The sequence below is a fragment of the Crocodylus porosus genome, unplaced genomic scaffold (genome assembly GCF_001723895.1).
Source record: "Crocodylus porosus isolate Cpor-Errol unplaced genomic scaffold, CroPor_comp1, whole genome shotgun sequence".
Lineage (NCBI taxonomy): Eukaryota > Metazoa > Chordata > Crocodylia > Crocodylidae > Crocodylus > Crocodylus porosus.
Window position 1 is genome coordinate 76,272,845 of NW_017728918.1, and position 8,676 is coordinate 76,281,520.

Below are 8,676 nucleotides of genomic sequence, written 5' to 3' on the forward strand. Positions count from 1 at the left end.
CAAGCGAAGTGGTGCAGGCTCCTACCCTGGGGGTCTTTAAGACCAGGCTAGACAATCACCTTGCTGGGGTCATTTGACCCCAGTACTCTTTCTTGCCATGGCAGGGGGTTGGACTTGATGATCTACTTAGGTCCCTTCCAACCCTACTAACTATGAAACTATGGATAGAATCCCTTGGTGGGCTGGATGATGCATTTTGTCTACCCCTGGCTCCTTCTGAATATGCCAGTTGGCTGGTATTGCCTTTGGGCAAGTCTTCAGCCCTTTGAACTGTGAGTCTGCTCCAGTCAGTTTGGGAAATGTGGATAACCACATAAAGATTAAATACCTTGCTACATTATTTTGTCCCATCTCCTACTCCTGTGTCTATGCTACCTTTCAGCTACCCCACACTTTTGTTGTAACTGAAAAGTTGTTTCTAAGCAGGAAGCTGCCCATTTAATGCCCTGATGCCAACGGCGTAATACACGGCTTCATACGATCCCTACACTATGTCCAATGCCTTGCAGATGGCATCACTACTGTCCAGCCTCACATTGGGGCCCCACTATATTCCTTCCCAATGTTCAAACCCCAAACTGGATCTCTCCTACTCAAGCAACCTAACCTACACCATTGTCCTGGGCTGCAAAAGTCCCCTAAAACTCCTTTCCCTCTTGGCACTGGCCCCACTCCAGGACCTTTTGGCCTCCCAGGCCTGGTCTTGCCTGAGGCCATTGGGACTTCAGGTGGCTGGCTCTGGCTGGCCCTCGCGGTGGGTATTCACGCCCTTTGGCCATCATGTCTTGGCCTCAGCATTGACCAGTTGATGTTCTCTGGGTAGGTTCTTGAGCAGCTAGCCCTCCCTCCCATACAGGTCCACCCTCTCAGGCCCCTCCAAATGCTGTTCCCTCTCTATGGGCTTATGGGCCACATGGTTACTCTGGAGCACTCCTGAGCCTGCTGCTCTATCCTCGTTAGGCTCACTTGTACTCTGCCCTTCACTTGGACTACAGTCTGGCTGGCCTATGTGCAGTTCTTTAGGCCCCCCATGGACCCTACTCCATGTGGCCTCCAGCTCTCACTCTGTCCCCTCACTGGGGCCACTATCCTGCCCACCCCACTGGGGCTCCTGAGCCTTATCCCTCATGGGCTTCAGGCCTCATTCTGTGGGCCTGGGTCCTGTGCTTTTCTGTTGGGGTGTGCTCCCTTAGCCTTTCCCCCCATGTTGTCACCCACAAGGCAGCAGGAGCTGAGGCTTTTTGGTGCCCCATACTTGCCTTTCACTAGGGAGGCGCAGATGTGGCATTTCCTGGAGACTATCCTACCATAGGCAGCCCCACCACACCATCCAACCCCAGCAGTTTGTAGTTTTAGGTCACTCTCCATGACCAGGAACCTCCTCCATCCCCACAGTTCCTACCCTGACCCCCAGGTGTTCTGGGAGTAGCAGATCTCTGGCTGGGTGATGTTGTTCCTTTGGCTCCCTGCAGGAACTGCCAGCTCAGCTCCTAGGGCATGAGCTTATACTGAGTAGTCCTCCAGTCCAGCCCTTCTTCAATCCAGGAGCCCTCTTGTGGTCATGTGACTGCCTAATTGGACCTCACTACACCTGCTGGCTGCTCCACAGCCTGCTTAGTAGGGCTGTGCAAAGCTTTGGTTGCTGATTCGATTCAGAGGAGATTCGGTCCGATTCAGCAGCCAGATCTCCGAATCTGAATTGAATCGGGAGACCCTTTAATTTCTCTGAATTGAATCAGAACCCTCTGAATCAATTCAGAGAAATTCAGAAGGATTTGATGGTTCCAATGTAGACACAGCTTTAAATGTTTTTTTTTTCTACATACCTCAAGGTACCAGGCAACTTGTGAATGCTGAGATGCTGGGGCAGATGGAGCATCCTGTGGGAGTGCGGAGGGGTCCCCAGCGTGCTCGGCAATAGACTTAGAAGTGGACCAGAAGCACTTCCAGTCCACTTCTGCGTCTACCAGGGAGTGTGCAGGGGATTCCCTCCACTGGCAACTGGTGCCACCTGGGTACGAGGGGGCACCTGGGGTCCCCCCATGGTCAATCGCCGAGCCAGAAGGTGCTTGGCTGCAGACCGGAAGTAGACCAGAAGTACTTACGGTTCACTTCCAGGTCTGCTACTGAGCATGCAGGGGGTGCCCCATGCTCCTGTGGGATGCTCCATCTGCCTCACCATCTCAGTGTTCACAAGCTGTGCTTGGTACCTTGAGATATGTAGAAAAAAAACACTTAAAGCAGTGTCTATGGCTGAATTGCTGATTCTCTGAATCAGCATCAAATCTTGGATTTGGATTTGGCCAAATTCAATAGGGGCAGTGATCTGAATCAATTAAATGTATCACTGCACCGATTCAGGTTGAATCCAAATCAAATATAGCCCGTTTCACACTCCCTACTGCTCAAGCCCCTTAAAGTGGCAGGCACAACATATGTTGTATCACATCTACTATCATCTTTTTCTCCAGGCTAAATATACCTAGCTCTTTCAACACTTTCTCATCTAGTTTGTATTTCAACTCCATTATCATTTTTGTGATGCACACAGGGGCCTTAACGGGTGGGCTAAAACATGTTTTTACCTTCTAGTATGCATCTGAGTAGTCCTGTACCTCTGATTAGAATACATCATTTTCTACATTGTTTATTGTATTTCCCACCTCCTTCCCCCACAACTAATGATATCGAACAGAGGAGAGGTTTACATAGCAAAGAAACAGATTAGCTCAATCATTTAAGCAGAAACAAATATCTAGAAGCTTTGTTTCCCTTAAAAGCCTTCTGACAAAATATACTGCCTTACCTATACTTCTTCCTGCATTTAATGAGAGATTTAAAAAAAATATATTTTTTTTCCTTTTTAGGTGATGTCAGATTCCGGTCAGAAAACATGATTTTTTCCATTAACAGGTATTGGAGGATTTTTAGAAAAATCTCTCTTTCCTCTGCTACCCTATTGCTTTCTTATTATTGCATACATTTTTGAAACCCATCATTATTTTATAAAGCTGTTTGGAAAATGCAGTGGAAGTCAATGTTGCAATTTGGGGAACATTTTTATTTTCATTTATGTTAAAATTTCATGAATTATCTAACCAGCTCTGCTTCCCTTTGCCTAAGCATAAATGTTACTGGTTATTCTTCTTCCCTGTGTGTCATGTATTTGTGCAAAATATAATGAGCTTGGATACTGTTAAGGCTTTCTTTTAATGGAGTGTATTGTTTGAAAACAGTGGTAGAGTGGAAAAGCAAAATGACTCTGACAGTTGTTTGAAGAATGGGAATCGTTTATGAAAGTTTCTCCCTTTTTTGATGAAAATATCCCAAGGGTTACTATCCCATATGTGAGTAGAGTTAGTCAAGTCAGAATGTACCAAAACTGCCTGCACACTGGGTGTGTCTACAAAGGCATATTAATGTGCTTGAATAAACTCTAGTACTTCTTGCACTGGAGTTTATCGCTTCCGGGGGTGCATTTACATGTAAGCCTAGGAGCACAGCAAATTGAGCTGGTTTAGAACAGTCCTGGCTGGCAGGAGGTCTTAGGGATTAGCCTACCAGCCTGGGGCTGCTCCCCCTGCCAAAATGTGAACCTATACAGCCTTTAAAAGAAGACAGCAGGGGTCTCTTGCTTCCTCTATAAATGAACCAGAGGAGGTAATGTCCCCTCAGGTGGATTAAGATTCACTGAGGCCTTGGGGCCGGGCCCCCCACGCATGGCCTGTGTCCTCCACCCCCATGGCCCAGCCTCCCCGATCCTCACCCTTCCTTGCAGCTGTGAGCACTGTCCCCGGCTGGTAGAGCTGGAGTAGGACACACTGCCCCCAGGCCCAGGGCCAGAGCCATAGCTGCTCCCATTCACAGGTCCACACTGAAGCAGTTGCGTAGGACCTGCACAATGTCATCCCATGGCCAGGTGGCACTGGGGATGTGCAGCCTCTGCCTGCCAGGCATATGCATTGTGGACCAAACTCTAGGGGCAGCCCCTCACCCCACTGCAGCTTAGTTCAGCTGTGGCAGCTTCTGGCAAATGTGCAGGATTGTGGCTGTGCTGAGCTAGGACCTGGCTGCACTGGGACTGGTCTGCCACTGGCAGATCCCGGCCATGACTTGTGTCCAACTCCACTCCCTGTCACCAGCAGCTTTGCCTACTCCCAGGGCTCTGGCACAGTTGTGCCCCATGTCCTATACCCTGCCTGGTACCTGGCAGCCACAGCCTACTGCATTGTGCAAGCCCAGCCTGGCCTGGCTACTGGTTTTGTCTGTGCCAAGCTGTGCCCTTCCCCATACCCACCTCCAGGCATCTGGGGGCCCCTGTTTAGCAGAGGGACCTGGGCGCATGCCCAACTGGCCCATGCATTAGCTTACAGGGATTCAAATCCAGGCCTCCTACCTCCCATTACAGTGTTGTATCCACCTAGGTTATAGGCCACTGTGTGTCAGGGGAGAAGGCATCACAATCCACACGTTATATTAAAACTGTGCAGAAAAGGATTCAATATTCATTGAGCTATACAGAGAAAATGAGAGTGTTGCTATAACCTAATAAACCAGGAGCTGGAGCATATGTGGAGGTGAAACTCGAGGCACCTAGGAAACTTTTAAAGTAAAAAGATAAGGTATGTGTAGAGTTAGAAGGCAGTTGAGCAGGAAGTTTTCCAAAATTAAGTTTTGGATTTAAATACCTGAATCCCAATGTAAACACCTACATCCTTATCCGATCTAACCCTTTATCTTTTTATGACTTGGTTCACCATCCATAGAACATAGATAAAATACCTAACAGGGGTACTGTGAAGATAAACACATTGGCATTGCAAAGACAATGGTGACAGGGCCCTTATAAGTACTTTAGACAGATATAGCAATGCTACACTTATTCATCAGAGCAAATAGAGAAGCAGAAGGTGTGGATTGTTCTCTAAAGTTTTAGCTTGAATTTGCAAAAAGACAAAATATCTAACTCCTAGTTATGATAGAAAGCTTGGAAGTGTGACCTGGCTGTGACGAACATACACGTGTCTGCCAGAGTCCCGGGAAACACTTAAAAGTTTTGCTGGAATTGCTGGTTACAGGTGTACTAAATAACATATCTAACTACTATAGCCATGCCATCAACAGTTGTACTGCAAGTAGTTACACTAGCAAAAAAATGCATTGATTGATATAGCTTGTTTTGTTTGGGGAACTGATATAAACTGTAATAGCAGAAGACCTCTTTTGTCACTATAAGCAGCATCTCTTTGTGAGGAGTTCCAGTATAACTTTAGGTATATCAGCAAACCCTTTATCGTGTAGATAAAATGTGAATTTGCAGAGAGACTGACATGGGTGACTGGTGCCTCCCAAGTCTGGGGGAGGGCCTGGAGGGGCACGACTGGGGGGGGTTGGGCATCCAGCTACCAGGGGTGGGGTGGGGTGGAAGGTGTTCCCCAGCGGCTGTTTGCTGAATGCGCTGCCACTTCCGCCACTGGCGGAGGCAATTTTGCGGGGAGCACTAGCATTCTCCATGCCTCCCTACCAGCCAGAGCGTTTGCTGTCAGGGGGGCAGCAGCGCTCTCAGGGGGGCCATGTGTTCCCCTGTGTCCCCCCTATGCATCCCCTATGGAGTCTGAAATAACACTTCTTCCTCCATAGTCTTAAAGTTTTGGAAATAATTTCTAATAGTTTCTAAGGAAACTACTAGAAAATGGTTGGATCACCCAATTAAGCATGCTTCAAATTTGAAAGAAGAACAAAATAACATCATGGACAAATGACACTAAATTAGACAAAGCCAACAAGAGTTGAAATGGTATAGCAGAGAATAGTGTGTCATAATAAAGATCAGTTCTCCTCTGTTCATTACATTCTGTCACTGTTGCTGTATAAAAATAATATAGTGCTAGTTCTGATATAAACTCCAAGGAAGCTGAGCCCTGTGTCTACACAGAGCTCAACTGACTTCAAACAGGCTCTGCACAGATACATGTATTCTCCTAAAAAGATCCACCCTGAAGTCTGTTGCTCTCTTTCCATTGAAAAAGCCCCCCCACAGTGAGTCAACTGCAAGATCAGGCTCTATATTTGTAAGGGATAGATACAATGCTGAGTTTTTTTCCACAGGGGACTTCTTTTCTAGAGAAGGATGTATAATTAATCATGGAATTCTTCTTATCCTGTATCTATGTTTGCCTCCTTTTATAATCATGAAAAGAGCCATTGTCGGATTTCTGGCCTGGTGCATCCAGTCAAAAACTTGGCAGGAATGCAAAACAGAAGCAGTGGCTGCTATACTGGGGATTATCTCTGAAATACAAACAAACAAACAAACCAGACTGGAACAGCATTAACACTATTTGGCATTTAATAAATTATGCACTGGATACTGGATTATGAAAACAGTGTACAAACACATCCGTAAATTTTAACTGCTTTTTCAAAACTTGTTTCAAAAATGTTTTTTAAAAATTGGGAGGCAAATAATTACTTTTCTGATGCTGTACAAAATATATAGACTGTAAGGCCAAATAATTTCCTATGCAGCCTCTTTCCTAGGAAAGACTGGAAATGCCAGGAATTTCCTGAAGAGATTATCTGACCTGTCAATTGTGTGGGGACTTGTTCCCCCCATACCTTCTTTTGTGAAACAGCCATGACATCTGGTCCTTGAAACAGGTTCATGCCACAGATCCAATGGGCTCCTGAAATATTTAACAGTCCCATCTACAGCATGGCTTTAAAATGGTTTGTCCTAGAACCCCAGGCTTACGGAATGAGGAATACACATACCTTTTCCTCTTGGCTTGCAGCACTTCCTTTAAAACACAAAGACATGCTAAAATGAAAGATCTTTATGCTAAACATAGGCAACACGTGGGGGGGGGGGCACAGGGGGCATGTGCCCACCCCTGAGATTGGCTGCTGTTGGCTTCTGCAGGTGGTTGCTACTCATCATCCCCATCCCCTACCACTGAAGCTGCTGCCAGCTTCTGCGGGTGTGTGCCACTTGCCATGCTGCTGCTGCTGCCACTGCTGGCTTCTGTGGGCGGTCGGCGCCCACCACCTCCCACACCCCTGCCATTGATGCCACCTCTGGCTTGTGCAGGTGGTCGCCTCTTGCCACCCCACTGCTAACACTGCTGCCCACAAACTGTACCCCCAGTCTCAGGAAGTACCACTCATTCATGATGCTAAATAAGCAGTGATTCACATGTAGCACAAATATTCCTAATTAAAAGGAAGTAGCTGAGAGAGGTATGACAGGAAACAATCTTTATTAGAATGTTTCTGAGACAAACTGAATCATGTCAATCTGTTGAGAGCTCTCATATATCCCACAACATGCAAATGAAGTTGAGATCCTCAGCTCATACAAATTGTTGTAGTATCAGTAAAGTCACTACTGAAGATATATGCCTTTAAGATAAGATCCAAAGTCAAGTCAACTGAAGTGCATGAAAAGATTCCATCAAGCATCAGACATAACAATATGACATTTTGGCTGATGTGTCTTGCTGAAGTCTCTGGCAAAACCCAAGTGTCTTAATTCCCCGGTGTTATACCTGTAAGGCTATCGTTTCTCTCTTGCAAGAATACTAAGGGTTAAACTCTTAAAAGTCATAAGCCAAAAGGTTATATACACACTAATAGTAATCCATGGGCTCTATGAACCCAGAGCATATAACCTGCCTTTTACTGTCCAAGCTATTTTTGCAACATGTAACATCTTCCCTGTTTACCTGCTTCCTGCAAGTCATGTGCATCTCTCTCATTCATGGGGCCCAGTCCTTGAGTTCATTTGTGGAATACTTCTAATAATTGGTTTATGGGACAATATGTGTTTTTTTAATTGTCCCAAGGTTGGAAGTCGTTGCGGCCTGCCGTCAGGATGTTTGTAGCCATCTAAAACCACTATGGATGCACAGGGGAAGCCTACCAGTCTAGTATGGTATTGACTGTTTTCTTTATTTCTTTTTCTTATTTCTGCAAATTTGACTCAAATTCAACTTATGATCCATTATGACCCCTCACATCCTTTTCTGCAGTACTGTAGCTCAGCCCATCATCCCTGATTTTATTTGTGTATTTCATTGTTCCCTCCTAAGATGAGTACTTTGCATTTGTCCTTTCTGAATCTCATCCTACTTATTTCAGGCCATTCATCCAATTTATCAAGGTCATTTTGCTTGAAGCTGTGTACACCCCCCCCCAGGGCACAAGAAGTTTCACAGCAGTAATAGAATGTATATTTCAAAGGCTGCAAATGAGATGACTGTCTTCAGAAGCACCAACATATCAAATACTGTACATATGACTATGGCCTGCTGCACCCAGCACAATGTATTTCATAGATTTCATAGACATTTGGGCTAGAAGGGACCTCGGGAGATCATCAAGTCCAGCCCCCTGCCCCAGGGGCAGGGAGTCAGCAAAGTCAGGACACTGGTGGATGTCATAGCTGGTTTGCCCAATAAATCAGTGCTGCCAGTCATGACAGAGCCCAGGGTAAAAGGAGTTAGGGGATTGAGTTCTTGGTCTCTGCGTCCCTTGAATGTTTCAGGTTTTGGGGGATAACTACCAGTCCTACCTGTCTGCAATTCATTTTAGTGCACAGTTCATTCTAGGATGGAGAGGAGCGCCCTGAAAAGGTCCTAATGCCTTACTGAGAACTTGGAGTGTACCTGTGTAGAG

The 8,676-nt window shown here is 46.0% G+C and overlaps 1 long non-coding RNA gene across 1 annotated transcript; it reads left to right on the forward strand.

The window, feature by feature from the left end:
* The first annotated feature begins 1,529 nt into the window (after window positions 1–1,529).
* Window positions 1,530–2,430, forward strand: LOC109312234. Its single transcript, XR_002101764.1, has 3 exons — window positions 1,530–1,617; window positions 1,928–1,929; window positions 2,411–2,430. It is a non-coding gene; the product is annotated as an uncharacterized LOC109312234 (long non-coding RNA).
* The last annotated feature ends 6,246 nt before the right edge of the window (window positions 2,431–8,676 follow it).